The sequence below is a fragment of the Anolis sagrei genome, chromosome 10 (genome assembly GCF_037176765.1).
Source record: "Anolis sagrei isolate rAnoSag1 chromosome 10, rAnoSag1.mat, whole genome shotgun sequence".
NCBI lineage: Eukaryota > Metazoa > Chordata > Lepidosauria > Squamata > Dactyloidae > Anolis > Anolis sagrei.
The window spans coordinates 6,718,863-6,740,676 of NC_090030.1; positions in this window are offsets into that span (position 1 = coordinate 6,718,863).

Below are 21,814 nucleotides of genomic sequence, written 5' to 3' on the forward strand. Positions count from 1 at the left end.
CAATTGATAAAAATGAGGCAAGCCAAGAAAAGAAATACACACGAGATGGGAAACCACCAGAATAAGTTGTTTCATTAAGAAAAAAATCAGAGCGATGACCATCCAGTCATCTTTCCTTCTATGAGGCAGGGTGGCCAAGCCCTGGACATCATCCCTAGTTTAAAGCAACAGCAGGCAAAACTGGAGTGTTGGAAAGGCCATCTCACTTCCTTCCAAATCTCACCAAGCCACCCCAGTTTTCTACCCACCATGGAGAGAAAAATGCCTGCCAGGCACAGAAAAACAAGGGGAGGAGGGCGAGAAGGACACAAGACAATGAAGTAGTCATTGTTTCCAGGGATCTTGGAAGCTAGGCTGTAGGGCTGGGCGGTTTCGTTCGTTAATTTCGTAATTCGTTATTGATTCGTATTTAAATTAGCTTACGATCCGATATTGAGCCATGCAGGAGTAATTAAAAATCGAAACGAATTTTTTTCAATTTATTTCGTAATTGTTTCGTAATTGATTCGTAATTGTTTCGTAATTTTACGAAATTTCGTATATTTCGAACTTTTTTAAAGGAAAATTTCTTTTAAAAAAGAAATGCAAAAACCCCCTAAAAACGAATCGAGTTTAGAAACAAATATTTCCGTGGTTACCCAGCCCTACTAGGCTGCTCATTGAGGGCCAGGTCATTTTAGAGAGAGTCAACTGCTACATGTTGCCATCTGGCCCAGTTTACCTGTCTGAATGCATCTCCCTCTACGAACCACCTAAGACCTTAAGATCATCCGGAGAGGCCCTGCTCTCGGTCCCTCCACCATCACAGTCACGTTTGGTGGGAACAAGAGACAGGGCCTTCTCCGTGGTGGCCCTTCGACTGTGGAACTCCCTCCCTAATGAGATTAGATCTGCTCCATCACTCCTGTCTTTCCTGAAGAAACTGAAATCCTGGTTGTGGGATCAAGCGTTTGCTGGCAAAGATACTGACTACAATGGACTATTTTTAGGATGACGACCTAAATCAGTGGACTGTTTTTTACCATATTTGTATATCTGTCTTATTATAATATATGTATTTATGCTTGTTTTTATGCTTTTAAGATGGGTATTTATGCTTGTTTTACTCTGTTGGTGCTGTGCTGTGCTGGTTGGTAGCCATCCTGAGTCCCTCTGCGGAGGTTGAGAAAGGACAGGATACAAATGCCCTAAACAAATAAACAAATAAATAAATTTGCCTGGATTCAGCCATGTTTCTCGGGCACTGGAGCGTTGGGGAGAGATTTAGTACATTTTTGGTTCAGTGGCTCCCTATCTAGGGAGGCTGAACAATAATGGACGAGATGACAATCACCCGCTCTGCAAGAGACATCCAAAATTGCATAAAGACTTGGACTTTCTTCTGCGACAGTCTCCACCATCCCTTCTTGAAGCCTCTCCCCCCCCCCTCCAGTGCCCACTTCAAGCAAATGGGAACTCGCTTTCCCAGCAGCACTTTGTGCAGGACAGGCATTGAAGGAGCTTTTATTGTCCCTCCTGGGACATGATGGAAGTTGAGGTTTCTCTCTTTGTGTGTTTCTTACTTTCTTTCTCAACCAATCAGAGGCCTGATTGACTGTGTCCATTATTCCTCCTCCTTGTGGTGTGAACTTGGACCTTCAGCTCCCATAACCCCCTCTTGTGTATGTAGTTTTTAAAAATGTTATGGTAAAAACTTTTTAAAAATCCAAAAATCAGCAGATTTGTGAAACGTTCTGAAACTTGGCAGGCTTGCACTTGCAAATTTGTCCTACAACTGAGACAACTTTCATTCTGATAAGCTTAAACTGATGGACAAATGAACATTTAACATGTCCCCATTGGTGCCAAAGGACCAAATCTTACAGGAACGAAAACAGAACCCACCCCCTCCTAATGTCAGGAACTTCCCAGTAAATGGAAAGAGGGACCAAAATGGCACAGGATTTTGCTAAGTTGAACACTCCTAATCCAGAGTACTATCCTGCCTGCCCTCATTAGCATTGGATTTCCAGCTTCTGAATGATGTACAATGTTCCCTCACTACTTTGCTGTTTGCTTTTAGCGGACTCGCTGTTTTGCGGTTTTTCAATAAATATTAATGTAAAATATATATCACAGTATTTTCACTGTTGTGGGTTTTTGCCACCGCTGCTCTCCAAGGCGCTTTCCCTCCTCATTCCTCCCTCCCTCCAGCCTTTAAGGGCCTTTTCTTCCTTTCTTTCACTCTTTCTCTCTTCACACAGCAAAGGGGAAAGGCAACGAGGGTTTGCTTCCTTTCCTTCCTTCCTTCGCAGCCACCACACTGACAGGGAGGTGGGTGAGAGGAGCCATGGGAGGTGGGGAGGAAGAGGAGGAGGAGGAGTACTCAGTAAAACAGAAACAGGTTGGTGGCAGGCCTAGCAGTTGGTGATGGAAGGGTTAATGTAAGTCTAAGTTCTAAAGGGTTGAGTAATCTGTAAGTGAGAACTCAATGAGCAAAGTCCAGGGATCAAGAGTCTATACTGTAGTCAGAAGCCAGATATTCAAGGTTCCAGGATTCCAAAGGTTCAGGAGACATGTTCAGGATACCGAAAATCCACAAACTTGGGGGAAAACCAGCAGCATCTACCACCAAGATAACACACATACATTTCTCACGAAGATCAATTCCAAGGTTAGCTCTTTATATCCAGAAACACCCAGCTGCAACTTATCTCTTGCATACCCCCACAATTAATTGCTTTCACCCATTAACTCTTATTTACAGATTACTCAACCCTTTAGAACTAAGACTTGCATTAACCCTTCCATCACCAATTGCTAGGCCTGCCACCACCAGCCTCCATCGAGTGCAGAACATAATAGATTACACTACTTTGTGGATTTTCACTTATTGTGGATGGTTCTGGAACATAACACCCGCAATAAGTAAGGGAACTCTTTAATGAGCCCAGTAGTTATTTTAGAAGAAGTGTGCCAGTCAGGACTTGGAGTCCCACTTCCGATGCAGATTCTTGCAGCTGGATCATACCACTCAAAGGCCAGAACTTCTCCAGGCAATGTACGGCATTTGATTTACTCGTGTGGCTCTTGCCCCCTTCCTCCAATCAGGCATTATGCCATAATTGAGATTACACCATAAAACTAATCAGTCAATCAGACCTGATTGTATGATGCTATAAACAAGGGTAAATGAAATCAGCTGAGAGTGAGTACAAGGAAGAAAAATACAAATTAAGACAGAGAGGCAGCATTTAACACCACCAAAATATTCATGAAAAAATTATATGCACTTGGAGGAGAAGAGAACACCCTAAAAACTATGAATGGCTCTTTTCCAATACGTGTGTATCAATGTACCTGGGCACACTTTCCAAGAGATGGTTGAGGGAATGGAGGGAAATCATCCACTCTTTGCTCGTACATTTGGTGAACGCAATGGCGTTCCTACCAGACTGGATCATTTTTGATGAGTGCACCCTGATGCTGAATCCCAGCCATTCCACAAAACACTTTATCAGCTTCCCATCAAGTGTGCAATGGTGATATTTTGTCATGGGACATTTCCTCTCAAGCCTTCTTTCACCTCAATTACAGCTTCTAGAGCACAATCCAAACTGCTCACATAATAATGGGGCTGCAGAAATGCCATATGACTAAATGATGTGAACTTATTTGAGATAATCCTTTCCTCGGGGATCTTTTTGTTAACCTCTATTTCCTCTGTATTACTTAGGATTTCACCAGTGGTTAATCCCTCCTCTATGACTTTTTTCTCTAGTGAACCCCAAAGGAACCATTTCTTCACAGTTTGATTCTTCCTTCCAATGCTATTTTAGTTACAAACATCCATATTTTTCTGTATTTTTATTTCTTTTTTTCGTTGGGATCGAACTATATATGTTGACATTAGCCCCATGTGGCAATGGGCTAATTAAGAACACACCATTATAAGAGAGAAACTGGGAGAGGGAAACTGCATCCTTCTGCCTATTGTTTCCTTTGGAAATAGTTTTTTCCTAGACATTCTTCTACCTGTGGAAAAACACAGAATCCTAGAGTTGGAAGAGATCTTGTGGGCCATCCAGTCTAACTCCATTCTGCCAAGAAGCAGGAAAATTGCATTCAAAGCACCCCCAACAGATGGCCATCCAGCCTCTGCTTAAAGCCTCCAAAGAAGAAGCCTCTACCACACTCCAGGACAGAGAGTTCCACTGCTAAACAACTCCCACAGTTAGGAAGTTCTTTCTCATGTTCAGGTGGAATCTCCTTTCTTGTAGTTTGAAGCCATTGTTCTGCGTCCTAGTCTCCAGGGAACCAGAAAACAAGATTGCTCCCTCTTCCCTAATACTTCCCTCAGATATTTATACATGGCCATCATGTCTCCTCTCATCCTTCTCTTCTGCAGGCTCATCCCAGCTCTTTAAGCCACTCCTCATAGGACTTGTTCTCCAGACCCTTGATCATTTCAGTCGCCCTCTTCTGAACACATTCCAGCTTAACAACATCTCTCTTAAATTTAAGAGAGATGTTGATTCCAAGTGTGGTCTGACCAAGGCAGAACAGAGGGGTAGCATGACTTTCCTGGATCTAGATAGGTAAAGGTAAAGGTTTTCCCCTGACATTAAGTCCGGTCGAGTCCGACTCTGGGAGGTGGTGCTCATCTCCATTTCTAAGCCGAAGAGCCAGCGTTGTCCGTAGACACCTCCAAGATCATGTGGCCAGCATGACTGCATGGAGTGCTGTTACCTTCCCACTGAAGCAGTACCTATTGATCTACTCACACTTGCATGTTTTTGACCTGCTAGGTTGGCACAAGCTGGGGCTAACAGTGGGAGCTCACCCTGCTCTCCAGATTCAAACCTGCGGATCTAGATACTATATTCCTATTTATGCAGGCCAAAATCCCATTGGTTTTTCAAGGTGCTGCATGACATTGTTGGCTCATGTTCGTCTCCCTGTCCACAAGGACTCCAATACCTTTGTCACACATACTGCTGTCGAGCCAGGCATTGTCTCCCATTCTGTCTCTTTGCATTTCCTTTTTTCTGTCTAAGTGGAGTATCTTACATTTGTCCCTGTTGAACTTCATTTTGTTAGTTTTGGCTAATCATCTCTCTAATCTGTTAAGATCGTTTTGAATTCTGCTTTTGTCTTCTGGAGTATTGTCTATCCTTCCCAATTTGGTGTCGTCTGCAAACTAAATAAACCCCACTAGTTGCGAGAAAGATTTACCTCTACCAATGCTACACTTTCAACTTTCTACATTTGGCAAATTTACAGAAAACTATAGGTCTGTAAAGATCTATTAGCCATAACTCTTAAACTGAAGTCATGGCCAGAGAGAATCAGATGCTGGGGATAACAGTTGAACATGAAGTGTTGCTGTAGAGCAAACATCAACCACCACATTTGTGATCTGATTCTTGCAGATAGGATGGAGTCACCGAGAAAGGTGTGCTGTGTGATTCGATATTTTACTAGCTGTCACCTGAACAGCTGGGATACCTATACTGAGACAGAACAAAATGGAAGACCAAAGCTGGCAGAGCAGAACTGTGATATAATTGAAGTCACAGCCCTTAATTAAACTCATTTACTATATCTCACTTTGTGCATCCTTTTCATTACAGGGCATGGAGGCTATTTTGAACAAAGTTAATAACAATATATCATTCACAGACATATAGTTTTTTTTAGATGTGTTAGTAGGGGGGAATCTCCTTATATTTGCTGTCACAATAAATTTCTCAATAAGATTTATTGAGAGCGGGTAAGACTGAGAGAGTATGACTTTCCCAAAGTTACCCAGTAGTTGAGTGATGATTTGAACCCTGTGACGGCCAACAGGGACCTCTGGCATGGGCTCGTCCATGAGGTCACGAAGAGTCGGAAACGACTGAACGAATAAACAACAACAAATTATATTATATTACATTATATTATAGTATATTATAATCCCCCCAATGTTCCCATAGATTGCAGAACCTATCTGCCTCTTGCAGCCTGCAAGATTGTATGCCCATGACCACAGAGTTGCCAAAAACGGACCTATGTTTCCCATGCATGCCTTCTTTCTCCCATGGTGCAACTGTATCAAAGCATAGCATAGATGTACACTTGAAAACAAAGAAACCATGGTCATTTTGTCTTCTTCTAAACCAGGGGTCCTCAAACTAAGGCCCGAGGGCCGGATATGGCACTCCATGGTCATTTGCCCAGCCCTCGCTCAGGGCCAGCCTAAGTCTGAAACTACTTGAAAGAACACAACAACAACAACAACAACAACAACAATCCTGTCTCATCAGCCAAAAGCAGGCCCACACCTCCCATTGAAATACTAATAAGTTTACATTTGTTAAAATTATTCTTCATTTTAATTATTGTATTGTTTTAAAGTGTTTTTCCCCACTACAAATAAGATATATGCAGTGGGCATAGTAATTCATTCATTTTTTCTCAAATTATAATCTGGCCCTCCAACAGTTTGAGAGACTGTGACCTGGACCTCTGTTTAAAAAGTTTGAGGACCCCTGTTCTACACAACAATATACTGATTTCATAGTATAGCATTCTAACAAAAAGTCTATAAAACTTAAGGTGCGTTATGGAAGCTGAGGTGATAGGCACCGCATGATTTATATGAATTTTCATACTTCATAAAGTGTATTGGCACATCATCATTCAGTGACCAATGCAAGCCTGGTTGAGCAAAACCTTGAAATACAATTTGTCTTAGATTTATTGGCACAATCAGTACATACCTAAAATATATTAATCTATTTCTCTCCAGGAACCTCCCCTTTCCAGGAGATGCTGGGGGTGACATTTGATTTTGGTTTATGGGACTCCAGACCCAATTCTGTTACTGTTAGAAAATGTCCACTTGTTGACAGTGCCGTGGTCCCTAACCTGTGGAATAAGCAAGGGCTTCCTGTCCATAGTAAATCAGTAGAGCTTTTCTTCTCACTGGTCCCATGTGTAAGGCAGGTCCGCGTGGACAGCAATTCTGACACCTTCTGTGGCTTAAGACATAACTTGGTGATCACTGATGCAAAAACCACCTCCTTATTTCCAGAACTAGTGGACTGAAACATTTTGTTCAGAAAAATTAATTGGTAAGGGGCCATTGGTAGACAGCACCCATCCATCACTCTACAACATATATTAAATGCCTTGAACATAAATGGCAAAGCCAATAAAAGGCAACAACAAAAACATTGATACACTTTAATGCCAGAGTGCCGGGAATGTTCATTTGATTCCACAGCAAGTGAGCACAAGATATATTATTCATTATGCAAGGAAAGGGCAAACAAATGACACCTTTTGGGGATAGCATATATGGCTTGTATGCATTTTTATTTTCCTGACATAGCAGGAGTTGCAGTAGCCTTTTGTTTAGGAGTAGGGCTTCAAGAATGGGGTTTTAAAGAGTAGTAGGGCTAAGAGTAGAGGCATAGTCAAAACAATGATATTCCCTGTAGTAACCTATGGATGCGAGAGTTGGACCATAAGGAAGGCTGAGCAAAGGAAGAAAGATGATTTTAGACACTTTTGAACAGTGGTGTTGGAGGAAAATTCTGAGAGTGCCTTGGATGGCAAGAAGATCCAACCAGTCCATCCTCCAGGAAATAATGCCCAACTGCTCACTGGAGGGAAGGATATTAGGGGCAAAGATGAAGTCCTTTGGCAACATCATGTGAAGACAGGAAAGCTTGGAGAAGAGAATGATGCTGGGGGAAATGGAAGGAAAAAGGAAGAGGGGCCAACCAAGGGCAAGGTGGATGGATGGTATCCTTGAAGGGAGTGGCTTGACTTTGAAGGAGCGGGGGGTGGCCACGGCCAACAGGGAGCTCTGGCACGAGCTGGTCCAACAGGTCACGAAGAGTCAGAAGCAACTACTCGGTAAATGTGTTGATATCTGGTTTTCACAAAGGCAGTAGAAATGCATCTTTGCCATATGACCTGAGAATATGAATAACATTGCATAATGGTATGTTGCTTATCCCTCTTTCAACCCCTTCATGGTCTTGTGAAAAGGAGGAGAAGGAGAAGAAGACATCACCTGCCATTGAGTAATGGGAGTTGTAGTATGGTGAGGCAATGGCACTCTTTGGCAGAAAAGACTGAAGATCTCCAATGATTCCATAACATTGAGCCATGTCAGTTCACAAGGTGTCAAACTGCACTAATTCTACAATGTAGATGGACCCTAACTTTGGATCTGTTCCTATAAGCGGTGCCCCACCCTTCCTTGAACATGAGAGGATTTTGCCTCATTTTGTCTTTTCAACAACACTAAGGTGAATTGGGTTAAAATAGTATGAGAAGTAAATGAGTGGATTTGGAAAATGTCACAATCTGCATCCCTACCCTCAATTGTTTATTTCGTCTCAGGAAAATAATTTCTGAGAAGAGTCTTCAAAAGTGTTGAAAATATGTATGACATTCTCTTTTGAAAAGTTGCCATAGCATCTAAAAATAGGGCTATTAAATTATTAATCAAAACCAGTCAAGAATTTCACTTAAAATAAAGCAAAATTGGTCTGAGTCTGATAAAGCTGACATTTGGTATCAATCTCAGAAAACGCAACTAGGAGCACTGATATTTTTTGACCTAGAGCGGCAGTGTGTGATGGAAAGAACTTACACATTTTTGCAATGCTATAATCATTATTGTGCAATATCCCATCTGATCTTGGAAGCTAAGAAGGGCCAGCTCTGTTTAGAACTTGGATGAGAGGCTACAAATGGATACCAGTAAAGGTAAAGATTTCCCCTTGACATTAAGTCTAGTTGTGTCCGACTCTGGGGGTTGGTGCTCATCTCCATTTCTAAGCCAAAGAGCTGGTGTTGTCCATAGACACCTCCAAGGTCATGTGGCTGGCATGATTTTATGGAGCACCGTTACCTTCCCACCAAAGCAGTACCTATTGAGCTACTGACATTTGCATGTTTTTTAACTGCTAGGTTGGCAGAAGCTGGGGCTAACAACTGGAGCTCACCCTGCTCCCTGGATTCAAATCATCGACCTTTGGGTCAGCAAGTTTATTTATTTATTTATTTGGTAGTTTTGTATACCAGTCATCTCACCTCCATTCGAGGGACTCGGGCCGGTTTCCAACATCAATATTACAGACCGTCATTAAAACATCATATTTCTAAATCACACTAAAACATTAAAACATTGAAACAATTAAAATGGCAAAAATACAATCATATGATTACAGTGGTCAGTCGTCATCAAAGACATTATTCGTCGTCATCCATCCATATCACAGGATCATGGCTCATTCGTTGAATGCCAATCCCCAAAGCCATGTTTTCACCTGTTTCCTGAACGTTAAGATCGAAGGGGCAGTTCTGATCTCCAGTGGAAGGGAGTTCCAGAGTCGAGGGGCCACCACCGAGAAGGCCCTGTCTCTCGTCCCCACCAGCCACGCCTGTGAGGCCAGTGGGATCAAGAGCAGGGCCCCTCCAGACGATCTTAGTAATCTTGATGGCTCATAGGGGAGGATATGTTCGGACAGGTAAATTGGACTGGAGTCGTTTAGGGCTTTATAGGTTAAGACCAGCACTTTGAATTGTGCTCGGAAGCTGACTGGCAGCCAGTGGAGCTGGCGCAACAGAGGAGTAGTATGCTCCCTGTACCCCGCTCCCGTTAGTAGTCTGGCTGCCACACGTTGGACTAATTGAAGCTTCCGGGCAGTCTTCAGAGGCAACCCCACGTAGAGAGCATTGCAGTAATCTAAATGGGATGTAACCAAAGCATGGACTACCGTGGCCAAGTTCAGTAGCTCAGTGGTTTAACCAGCTATGGAAACAGAATACCAGGTACTGTTGGCTATATTTTAGAAAGAAATAGCAAAACTAACTCTACTATGGGGTCACCATACAGTTGCAGGTGACTGGAAGGCACATATACACACACTCTTTCACTGAACAGGCATTTCCCCCTGAAGGTATGGGAGAAAAGGCAGATTCCAACTGATGAGATGCTGTCAAAGAAGTGGCCTTACCAATCCAGCTGCCAACAAAATACTTTCAAAGGAATATCTTCTCATGAGAAATGGGAAAAGAGAAAGGTAGCTACACCCAAGTGACAAAAGATGATGGACAGGAGCAGAAAGAAGGGGACTGATCCTTCCTTAATATCAGAACTGGAGCAGAGTTCATGAAAATATTTGGAGAACCATTTCTCTTTTTCTTTTTAATGTTGTAGTATATCTAAGCATTGTAATCAGAGCAAATTTATATTCGGAACAAAGCAATTACAACATTTTGAGGCGTCACTTAGAATCATAGAATTATAGAATCCTAGAGTTGGAAGAGACCTCGTGGGCCATCCAGTCCAACCCCATTCTGCCAAGAAGCAGGAAAATCACATTCAAAGCAACCCCAACAGATGGCCATCCAGCCTCTGTTTAAACACCTCCAAAGAAGGAGCCTCCACCACACTCCGGGGCAGAGAGTTCCACTGCTGAACAGCTCTCACAGTCAGGAAGTCCTTCCTCATGTTCAGATGGAATCTCCTCTCTTGTAGTTTGAAGCCATTGTTCCATTGCATCCTAGTCTCCAGGGTAGCAGAAAACAAGCTTGCTCCCTCCTCCCTGTGGCTTCCTCTCACATATTTATACATGGCTATCATATCTCCTCTCAGTCTTCTCTTCTTCAGGGTAAACATGCCCAGCTCCTTTAGCCACTCCTCATAGGGCTTGTTCTCCAGATCCTTGAGAACAAGCACTATGAGGCTATCATGTCTCCTCTCAGCCTTCTCTTCTTCAGGCGAAACATGCCCAGCTCTTGTTAGAAATCCATCTAACTTCCTATGAAGTTCTGCATTTAGTGTGGATGTATTCGGGAGTTGTAAGTTATTCAGATGCGCACACTTTTGAAGAGAGTTCTGATGTGCCTACTTGCTTCCCCCCCCCCTCCCAATATTAAGAATTTGAATGTTTAAAAACCTTTGATTCGTAAGCCTTGGATGTCTTCAGAAGCAACTGTGATGGAGCTAAAATTCACACGGCAACTGAGAAGCCAAACCTGTTGGCATGCCTCTCAGCCAAGAAGGACTGAGGAAGGAGGGAGGAGGAGGCAGAGATTGCTCTTGTAGTTTTTTTTAAATGTTGTTTTAAAAAACTTTGAAAATTCCCCAAAAATCAGTGGATGCGTGAAACATTATGAAACATGATAGGCAAAGAGTGGTAAATGTGTTCTACCACTGTAGCAAGTTTCATCATAATAGCTTTAAAAATGAGGAAGATAGGAGCCCCTGAAGTTTTTCCATTTATAGTAATTTAATGGAAAGTGAGGAGAAGCCATATTTCTGCACTAAATAACATTTCCCAAAATGGATTGGACTGTAGCAGTGAGTTATGGCATTTAGAGTCAGTCTAATAATGGTGACCACCATTAAGGAAGTACTTATGAAGATTCATAAGTTTACGGATATTCGCAAGTTTCATTAAGTTCTGAAATTTTTACCACACAAAATTTGGAAACAAAATTCCAGTGCCTCCTATTTTTTGGAAGGAGTTTAGAACAATTTCTTAATGGATCCCATATGCCTAGTAGTTAGAAATGTGCCCTATTGTAGCAGTAGTGCAGTAGTACGAGGGTTGAATGAAAAGTAATGCCTCTACCTTCGTAACTCTTCAACAGATGGCAGTACTGGTATGCGGCAGGTACTGGCTTGTTCAGTAGACTCTCCTCTACAGTTCCATTTTGGTGGGAAGCCTTAGCATTGAATGGTTGTGTTGTTACAGTGCAAAGTATGGAACCCCGCACAGACAGTCGGTCAGTGCAACTTAAGCAATGTGTAGTCATTGAATTATTGACAGCAGAAGGTGTCAACCCAAAGGAGATTCATCAGAGAATGCAAGCTGTTTATGGTGATTATGTTGATGCAAGTACTGTGCGTCGTTGGACAAGTAAGTTTAAAGATGTTGAGGCAGGAACATCTGACTTGCCTGACAAACAAAAAGTTTGACATCCTGTGACAGCAACCACCGAGTTTCACAAGCAAAAGGTTTACAGATTGATTAAGGACAATCATCATATCACTCAGAGAGAAATTTCAAGCATAATCGTCATTTCACAAGAACATGTGGGTCACATTATTGCTTTGCTTGGCTTTCGGAAGATCTGTGCACAATGGGGTGCGGAAACAGAGTTTCGACTTCTTCCGTGACGGCTTCAGAAAACTTGTTTATTGTTGGCAGAAATGTATCCAATTGTCTGTTAATTATGTGGAAAGTGAATAGTGGTTGTTAAAGAGCACATTCTACACATTATTTCTGCGTTTGATTTATTAAAATATTCCCATCCAAACTCAAGTAGCGAAGGTGGAGGCATTACTTTTCATTCAACCCTCGTGTGTGTGTGTGTGTGTGTGAGAGAGAGAGAGAGTATATTGGAATGTTTTATCTTATTTCCATCCTTTCTATTATTTTTGAGCAGAATAGCTTTGTACCGTTCTATCTGGGCTGTATGGCCCACTTAGTTTTCATATCCTTGGGGAGGAAAAATGCATATCTTCTTCATGGTGGGGGAAAATGACCCTTGTCTCAAGATTATGAAGACTAATAAAAGTGTAAAATAGTGGTGACAATAAGAGAAACACAGCTTCTTACCTAGGATCTCAAGCTATCTAAGTCTGCTGATGGAGGATTGAGCACTTTAGCTTATAAGACTAGGCTACCGGATCAGGCGCTCCATGCAGTCATGCTGGCCACATGACCTTGGAGGTGTCTATGGACAATGCTGGCTCTTTGGCTTAGAAATGGAGATGAGCACCACACCCCAGAGTCAGACATGACTGGACTTAATGTCAGGGGACTACCTTTACCTACCTTTACCTACCGGATCAGGCACCATATTAAACACAACCGATTTGATGCTCTCTGAGTGTTTTGGACCATACATCTCATAACCATTTCCTCCCCCATCACACCTGAGCCTAATGGGATCTGAACCCTTATTGCTTCTAAATTTTATGCCACATTGTTGTACTTTGATTTGCAACAGCCACATCACCAAATTTCAACCGTGTAGCATACAATTTAGAAGCATGTATGCATTAAAGCAAGGTGCAACAAGGAGCAGATATACTGTTTTCAAGAAGCAGCAGACTTCTAAGGAAATAATTCTCCTTTAAAACAAGGAATGCACCAGAGGGGTAAAGAGAATATTTATACATTTTTCTCTCCCTGAAAAAGAGAACCTGTCTTAGGTGTTTTAAGGCATCCAGCAATGGGATTTCCCTCTCATAATCTCACTCAACAAGAAAAAGCTTTTCAAAATGTTTCCTTTTCAGATGCAAGAATGAAACAAGTGATGATTTAGCACTTCAACGGATGAAGGCAGAGAAATGTCTTCTCATCGGTTCTCTGCATGGAGTCCCCAAGAGCCCATCACATGATGCAGGGCTACTTCCAGTGGGACTCCATGGGGCTCTGTGCCAGCAGTGTGCCATCAGCAGAGAGAAATGGAGCCTAGAGGAGTTAGGTGTACAGTTGGAAGGCACTTCGTGGGTCATCCAGTCCAACCCCCTGCCAAGAAGCAGAAAAATCACATTCAAAGCACCCCTGACAGATGGCCATCCAGCCTTTGCTTAAAAGCCTCCAGAGAAGAAGCCTCCACCACATTCCAGGGCAGAGAGTTCCACTGCTGAACAGCTCTCACAATTAAGAAGTTCTTCCTAATGTTCAGGTGGAATCTCCTTTCTTGTAGTTTGAAGCCATTGTTCCACATCCTAGTCTCCAGGGCAGAGGAAAACAAGCCTGCTCCCTCCTCCCTATAACTTCCTCTCACATATTTATACATGGCTATCATGTCTCCACGCAGACTTCTCTTCTTCAGGATAAACATGCCGAGCTCTTTAAGCCACTCCTCATAGAGATTATTCACCAGACCCTTGATCATTTTGGTCACCCTTCTCTGGACACATTCCAGTTTAGAGTCAACATCTCCCTTCAATTGGACACAGTATTCCAGATGTGGTCTGACTAAGGCAGAATAGAGGGTTGTAGCATGACTTCCCTGGATCTAGACACTAGACTCAAAATCCCATTGGCTTTTTTTGCACTAATTGCACAAGACTGGTGGGGATGAGGGACAGGGCCTTCCCGGTGGTGGCCCCCCGCCTGTGGAACTCACTCCCCGTGGAAATTAGATCATCATCATCCCTCCTCTCTTTTAGAAGGAAATTAAAAACATGGATATGGGACCAGGCCTTTGGGTAATCTGGCAGATTCACAAGGAAAATGACGACAATGAGGTTTGGAAATGGACAATGGTAAGCTGAATGGCTCACTAATTACGGAACTCAGAGAAACGATGGCCACCAAGCTGGCTTTTTCTATGAGATTTTATTGTAATAATTTAATGTTTTAACTATTTATAATTACTGTGATATGTATTGTATTGTGTTTAAATGTTGGCATCAAATATGTGCCAGCTGGAAGCCGCCCTGAGTCCCTCCTAGGGGGTTGAGAAGGGCGGGGTAGAAATGCTCGAAATAAATAAATAAATAAATTGTTGGTTCATGTTCACCTTCCTGTCCACAAGGACTCCAATACCTTTTTCACACATACTGTTGTCGAGCTAGGCATAGCCCCCCATTCTGTATCTTTGCATGTCATTTTTTCTGCCAAAGTGGAGTATCTTGCATTTGTCTCTGTTGAACTTCCTTTTGTTAATTTTGGCCAATCATCTCTCTAATCTGTTCAGATCATTTTGAATTATGCTCTGTCTTCTGGAGTAGACAAAATTTGGTGTCATCTGCCAGAGAAGGTGAAAAGGAAGTGAGGGACAGCAGAAAAACCTTGTGGGAAGGGATACCTTGACCCTCAACAGTAAGGAACACAGCATGACACTGCCCCATGATTTCCCCCACCATCCCTTGCTTTACGAAGCGCCATCTGATGAGGTTCTTATACTCCTACTGTACATTCCCAAACACCTCATTTTAACCATGAAGGATTTTTTAATTTTTTTGTCATTATAATATTTCAACAGTGCAGTGGAAAGGGATGTGGCAATGGAGAGCGTCACTAGGATCAATATAGGAATATTCAGCTCAGTGGCTTCAGGACGGAGTATTATCTAGCTATTAGGCAACCTTTTTAACGTGTATGCAGAACACATCATGCGATGTGCGGGGCTTGATGAATGCAAAGCTGGGGTGAAAATGGCTGAAAGAAACATTAACAACCTCAGATATGCAGATGACACCACTCTGATGGCTGAAAGCGAGGAGGAGCTGAGGAGCCTTCTAATCAAGGTGAAAGAAGAAAGCGCAAAAGCCGGGTTGCAGCTAAACATCAAAAAAACCAAGATTATGGCAACAAGAATGATTGACAACTGGGAAATAGAGGGAGAAAATGTGGAGGCTGTGACAGACTTTGTATTTCTAGGTGCAAAGATGACTGCAGATGCAGACTGTGGCCAGGAAATCAGAAGACACTTCCTTCTTGGGAGGAGAGCAATGTCCAATCTCGATAAAATAGTGAAGAGTAGAGACATCACACTGGCAACAAAGATCCATTGCCTAGTCAAAGCCATGGTATTCCCTGTAATAACCTACGGATGTGAGAGCTGGACCTTAGGGAAGGCTGAGCGAAGGAAGATCGATGCTTTTGAACTCTGGTGCTGGAGGAAAGTTCTGAGAGTGCCTTGGACTGCGAGAAGATCCAACCAGTCCATCCTCCAGGAAATAAAGCCCAACTGCTCATTGGAGGGAAGGATACTAGAGACAAAGTTGAAGTACTTTGGCCACATCATGAGGAGACAGCAAAGCCTAGAGAAGACAATTATGCTGGGGAAAGTGGAAGGCAAAAGGAAGAGGGGCCGACCAAGGGCAAGATGGATGGATGGCATCCTTGAAGTGACTGGACTGACCTTGAAGGAGCTGGGGGTGGTGACGGCCGACAGGGAGCTCTGGCGTGGGCTGGTCCATGAGGTCACGAAGAGTTGGAGACGACTGAACGAATGAACAACAACAGGCATGGTTAGGTACAGTCGGAATCTTCATAATTCAGAACAAATTCAGAAAAATTACCTTTCTGAAGTTTTTTTGAAGTTTTTAAGAAAACCAGAAGTCCCTTTGCCCTTTCGAAGCTATTTCTGCCATTTTTGTTACAACTCATGAAGTGAGTCAGAAATGATTCATCTTTTTCCCGCTTCTAGTCCCTGGCCTAGGATCAAGCCAGAGAAGCAAGTTTTAAACCAGAGAAGAAAAGAATTTACTCTGCTTGCTTTTCCCCTCTTCTGGTCCCTGGCTTCAGCTCAAGCCAGAGAAGCCAGTTTTAAAGCCAGAGAAGCCAGTTTTAAACCAGAGAAGGAAGGAATTTCCTCTGCTTGCTTTTCCATGTTTCTGGAAGAAGAAAAAACTACTTTCAAAGTGAAGACCACCCAATGAAACAGGAAATAACACTTTTAAACCATTAATGAAATGATTTGGAAGTCTTGAAAGTTTTGAACATTTTTTCCGTGAAAATCTGAATTGACTTCAGAATCGAACCACCAGCACCCCCTACATCCAAAATGAGTTTTGAATCATTTTGTTTGAACAAACAAGCCTACTAGCTATACTTGGAGATATCAGGACTCATCATGAGACCATCTGCATGCATAGTATGTGTTTCTTCACTGAGTTATGGAACTTCTCTGAAGGAGCACAGTAAAGACCTGCCTAGTCCAGTAGCCAAGTAGATGTATCAGAAGTTTGGCAGAAAGGCAAGCATTTTCCTTGGGAGGCAAATCCCCTGCACATAGCCAAGATTGGCAGCCCAATAGATTAGCCAAGTGAGGAACATTCCTTTGAAATAAGAGAGGAGAAAATAACATCTAATCTGATTCCCTTCTGTTAATTGAAATTCTTTTTTTTTTTCAAGATTAATCAAATGTTTTGGCAAAGTGGTGCAAAGCAGCTGCACACACAGACCATCCAAGGAGAGAGAAAAAACAAGGTAGAAAGCAAAGAGAGTGTGACAAACAATGGAAAGGAGAGATTTCGTTTCACACAATGAAAGGATTTGCTTGTCTTTTAGGTGTTGGTCCACTGCTGAGTGATTGCAGGTGTCTTGGAATCGAAAAAGAGAAATTCATGCTAGAGTTGATCTAACACACAGCTTGGTGCAACGCTGGTTCAGGAGATGGATGGCAGGGCTATTGTCCTGGGGTTCGCTTGGACCATGATGTCATTCGCTTCCATCGCCGCATCTGAAGGAATGGCTCAAACACAAGCCCCACCAGCAAGTGGCAGGTATCATTTGTTTATATTGCATTCAGAAGGAACACAATAAAAATCCTGCACAACAAAAGCTACACAATAAAAGACAAAGCCTCACTAACATCTTGCTTCGGGGTTATTTCACTTCATTCACTCTGGTACAATGGAGGGATGAGGAATGTATGCTCCTCCTAGGGAAATAAAGAATAATATTTACCTCCCTGAAAATTGAGGAGTGAAGATGATATTAATGGGCCATTCTAAAGAAAAGAAGTTCAGTCATGTGTTTGTGCAAAAAATACATTGTGTTCCATGTAGAAATTGTATGTTTACAATCAGAAAATGGCTATACTCCATAAAAAACATTATTATCGACACAAGAAAACACAAGTGGAAAAACATTTTTTCTGAACCTATGTATGATATATACTGCATACATATTGCATAGTTTGTGTAATTATATAATTTGTGTAAATACATAATTTCCTGCACAAAAAAATATTTTAGTGTATTATTTTCTGTACAACACCTTTCCCCTCCCCACCACCAGTTTTGCAAAGGAATCAATGCATTTTGCACAAAATTCACATTTTCTTTTGCTCCCAAACAGGAATATTTTGTATCTACATCAGGCAGTGCAATGTGAGTTTGTGGTAGTACACAGGAGAAAAATATTCAGAATACCCTTGCATGACAACAACATAAAAGGAAAACCTCAATTTTGGGAATTCCATCTTGGGAAACAGAAGAAGATGACTTCCATTTCAGCTGAAGAACCCCTAAGTCTGGTTCTTATCCTGAGAGGAGAGATGCATGGATGCATAGCGAATTAAACTAAATTTTGGAAGAAGGGGAAGTCATCCCTGCATGCAGGAAGGAAGCAAAAAGATTGAGTACATAGATGAAAGAAAGAATCATAGAGGTAAAACAAAAGGGCAGGCATGCTTTCTGGAGTTCCCCCTCATTTATCACCTTGTGCAAGAACTGATGGCTCTTTGCTTTCACTTCCCTGGTCGCTCCACTTCTTTGGAGTTCTGCTATACTGGTAAGGGATGCTGGGAGTTGCACAACAGCATCTGGATAGCCTCACATTCAGTAGCTCTGGGTTGCATTTTAATTTGGATCAAAGCTGGACCCAAATCCCAAGATCCCCTAGCAAGTTCCCTTGCTGCCTGGGAGATTCTGGTAGCTGCAATTTTTCAAAAAGAAAAATAATTTCTCAAGCTTTGATTTGGATCTATGCTGGGCATGAAGCCCTGATTCCTCAATCAGGATCTTCACTTGTGAACTTGAGGCAGTTATTCTGATGCCACTTCACAGGTTCATTGTGAGAACAAAACAGGATAATTAATACCATCACTATGATCCTTACTAGAAAAGAAAGAGTTAGGGACTCTGCTAGGTCACAAATCCTTGATAGTACATATGCCAAATACACCATTCCTCTTGCATTTTACAACATGAATATCTTCTAGGAAGGTGCACACAGGTATACTCACAGTGCATGGGTGCCATTGTACGTTCAACAATTCAACATGTGAAGACTTCCTGACTGAAATGGCTCATCATACTTCTTGTATTTGTTTGTCAAAGTAGTGTGTTTGTTCTAAATGAAGCATCTGGGCATTTGCAAGAAGATACGGATGATATAAGCATAGGGATGGATCCTAAAACTATATTTTCGAAGCAGCACTCCCCAGACTAAACCAGCCTTCCTTCTGTTTTCATTTGGTATTGCAGTTCCAATTAGCTTGAAGTAGAAGCCCCAGTGGCTCAATGGGTTAAACCCTTGTGCCAGCAAGACTGCTGACTCATAGGTCAGCGGTTCGAATCTGGGGAGAGCGGGTTTCAGCTCCCGCTGTCAGATCCAGTTCCCCATGCAGGGACCTGAGAGAAGCCTCCCACAAGGATGGTAAAGCATCAAAACATCCAGGCATCCCCTGGGCAATGTCCTTGCAGACAGCCAATTCTCTCACACCAGAAGCAACTTCCAGTCTCTCAAGTTGCTCCTGACAGCAACAACAACAAAAAGCTTGAAGTAGGGGTAACAAATGTGGATTCCCTCCCATCCCCTAATTATTTATTATTATTTATTTCAAATATTTGTACCCCACCCTTCTTTAACGCCGAAGGGGGACTCAGGGTGGCTTACAGCCAACAACAATTTGATGTCCCCCACCCCCCATATACAAACAGGTAAAAACAACAGTTACATAATAAGTAAAACATTAGAATTAGATTAAAAACCATTTTAAATCGTGCAAATTGAATTAGTTGGCCATGTCTACGTCCAAGTTCTACAATCAACAACTAAATCCGAAGCCTGTCCATAGTCCATTTTCCATAGCATTGTCATTTTTATTGTCAGCCTGCTATCCAAATGCCTATCCGAATGCCTGGTCCCATAGCCACATCTTCAACTTTTTCCTGAAGGAGAGGAGGGAAGCCTTTGACCTAATCTCACTGGAGAGCAAGTTCCATAGACGGTGGGCCACTGCAGAGAAGGCCCTGTCTCTCATCCCCACCAAGCATATTTGCAACAAAGGTGGGATTGAGAGCAGGGCCTCCCCGGAAGATCCTAAGTTTTGAGGTGGAACGTAAGGGGAGATACGTTTGGACAAGTAAGCTGGGCTAGAACCCTAAGCCATGTGGCAATTCTCTGGAGGCCTGTGCTTGCTGCCATGATAACAAATGATAGGAAAGATAAAGATACCTATTTATCCATGGTTCAGCACAACTGGATGGTTTGTCCCCCCCTCTTGTTCTCACTGCATTTCAGGAGTAAAGCATGGAAACATCCATGACTTGTCTGAATTGCAATGCTCTGGAACAACTCTGGATTTGAGTGACCATGTGGATGGGCCCTCAGTTTCAAATCAATGTCTTCCCCTCAAACAATTGCTCCGTGTCCATAATACTTTGAATAGAAGAATGACACTTCTTTTCTAGATGATTGATACGTCTCCCACATAAACTTAAGTTGTAGCATTTTGTTTTCAAATGAACCACAGCTCTCTTTTTATCAACACTTTGACAACAATATGAAAACATATGCTGAACATTTCAAACCTTAGTGTTAACAATGCAGCTGGCAAATGTGTTTGCAGCCCTCTTTCCAAAACCAGGTGGTCCTTGGCTTCATTCCATGCCAATTGATGGGGAGGTGAAAGCTCCAAATGTTAGTTTTAAGGGGAGTGAATATAATAGCATGCTGAAGCCATCCATAGCTGAGCAATAGGAGCTTAATTTTCTCACCAACATTCAAAATCACAATATTCTCCAGACTGATGGTAACTGGCATCAGGCCACTATTTGTACTCCTGGGACTGAGCTTCCTCCTTCCCCGTTGCAAAGTTTCTGGCATACTGCATCCTAAAGAGACAAGAAACATTACAGGAACTGTAACCATGACTAACAGAGCCCCCCACCTCCACCAATTCCCCCTATTATTCTCACTTCAAACTGTAGGGTTGACTTGGTTGGTGTTTAGTTTGTTTCCTATCTGAAGCACACAGTGTCACAGTTGTTGACAGCTAGCTAATCTGGCACAAGATGAAAGAGGGATGTCAAAGTGATGGGGAAAAGAACAAAGTCACACTTGAGTGATAATGTTGACATTGCGACTTCAGACAGGGGCATCTTTTGGTAGAGTCAGCAGGCACGTCAAAGTATTTAATCCACAGCTACTGCTTGGCTTTCCAGCACACTTTGAATGCAAATTGAATTAGTTCTGAATGTTTTGAAACACAAAAACTTTTCACAGGCAGAAGCCAACTCCTATTTCCCTCTTCTTTCTTCTTTCTTTCTTTCTTTGGCGCACGGATACCAGGTAGACACTTTTAAAACTCAGGCATGGAAAGCTCAGAGTTTGCATCATGATCTGTCACTAGAGTTGATGCTGGACATATGGAAACTCAAATAGAGTACTTGTAGTACTTAACTACGAGGGTAGAATGAAAAGTAATGCCTCCACCTTCGTAATTCCTCAACAGATGGCAGTACTGGTATGCGGCAGGTACTGGCTCGTTCAGTAGACTCTACTCTACAGTTCCATTTTGGTAAAAAGCCTTAGCATTGAACAGTTGTGTTGTTAAAGTGCGAAGTATAGAACCCTGCACAGATGGTCAGTCAATGCGACTTTATGCAAGTTAACAATTGTCATATCACTCAGAGAGAAATTGCAAGCATAATCAGCATTTCACAAGAACGTGTGAGTCACATTATTGCTTTGCTTGGCAATCGGAAGATCTGTGCACGATGAGTATCCAGGATGCTGATGCCTGAAATGAAAGCACACAGACTTCTTCTGTGACGGCTTCAGATAACTTGTTCATTGTTGGCAGAAATGTATCCAATTATCTGGTGATTATGTGGCAAAGTGAATAGTGGTGATTAAAGAGCACATTCTAAGGATTATTTCTGTGTTTGATTTATTAAAATCTCCCCATCGAAACCCAAGTAACGAAGGTGGAGGCATTACTTTTCATTCAATCTTCGTACAAACACAGATATGGCACTTACGCAGTACATGGACCACACTTTCCTCATCCTTAGACCAAGGTGTTGTTTTTTAAATGTTGTTGGGTTGTCAGTTCCATA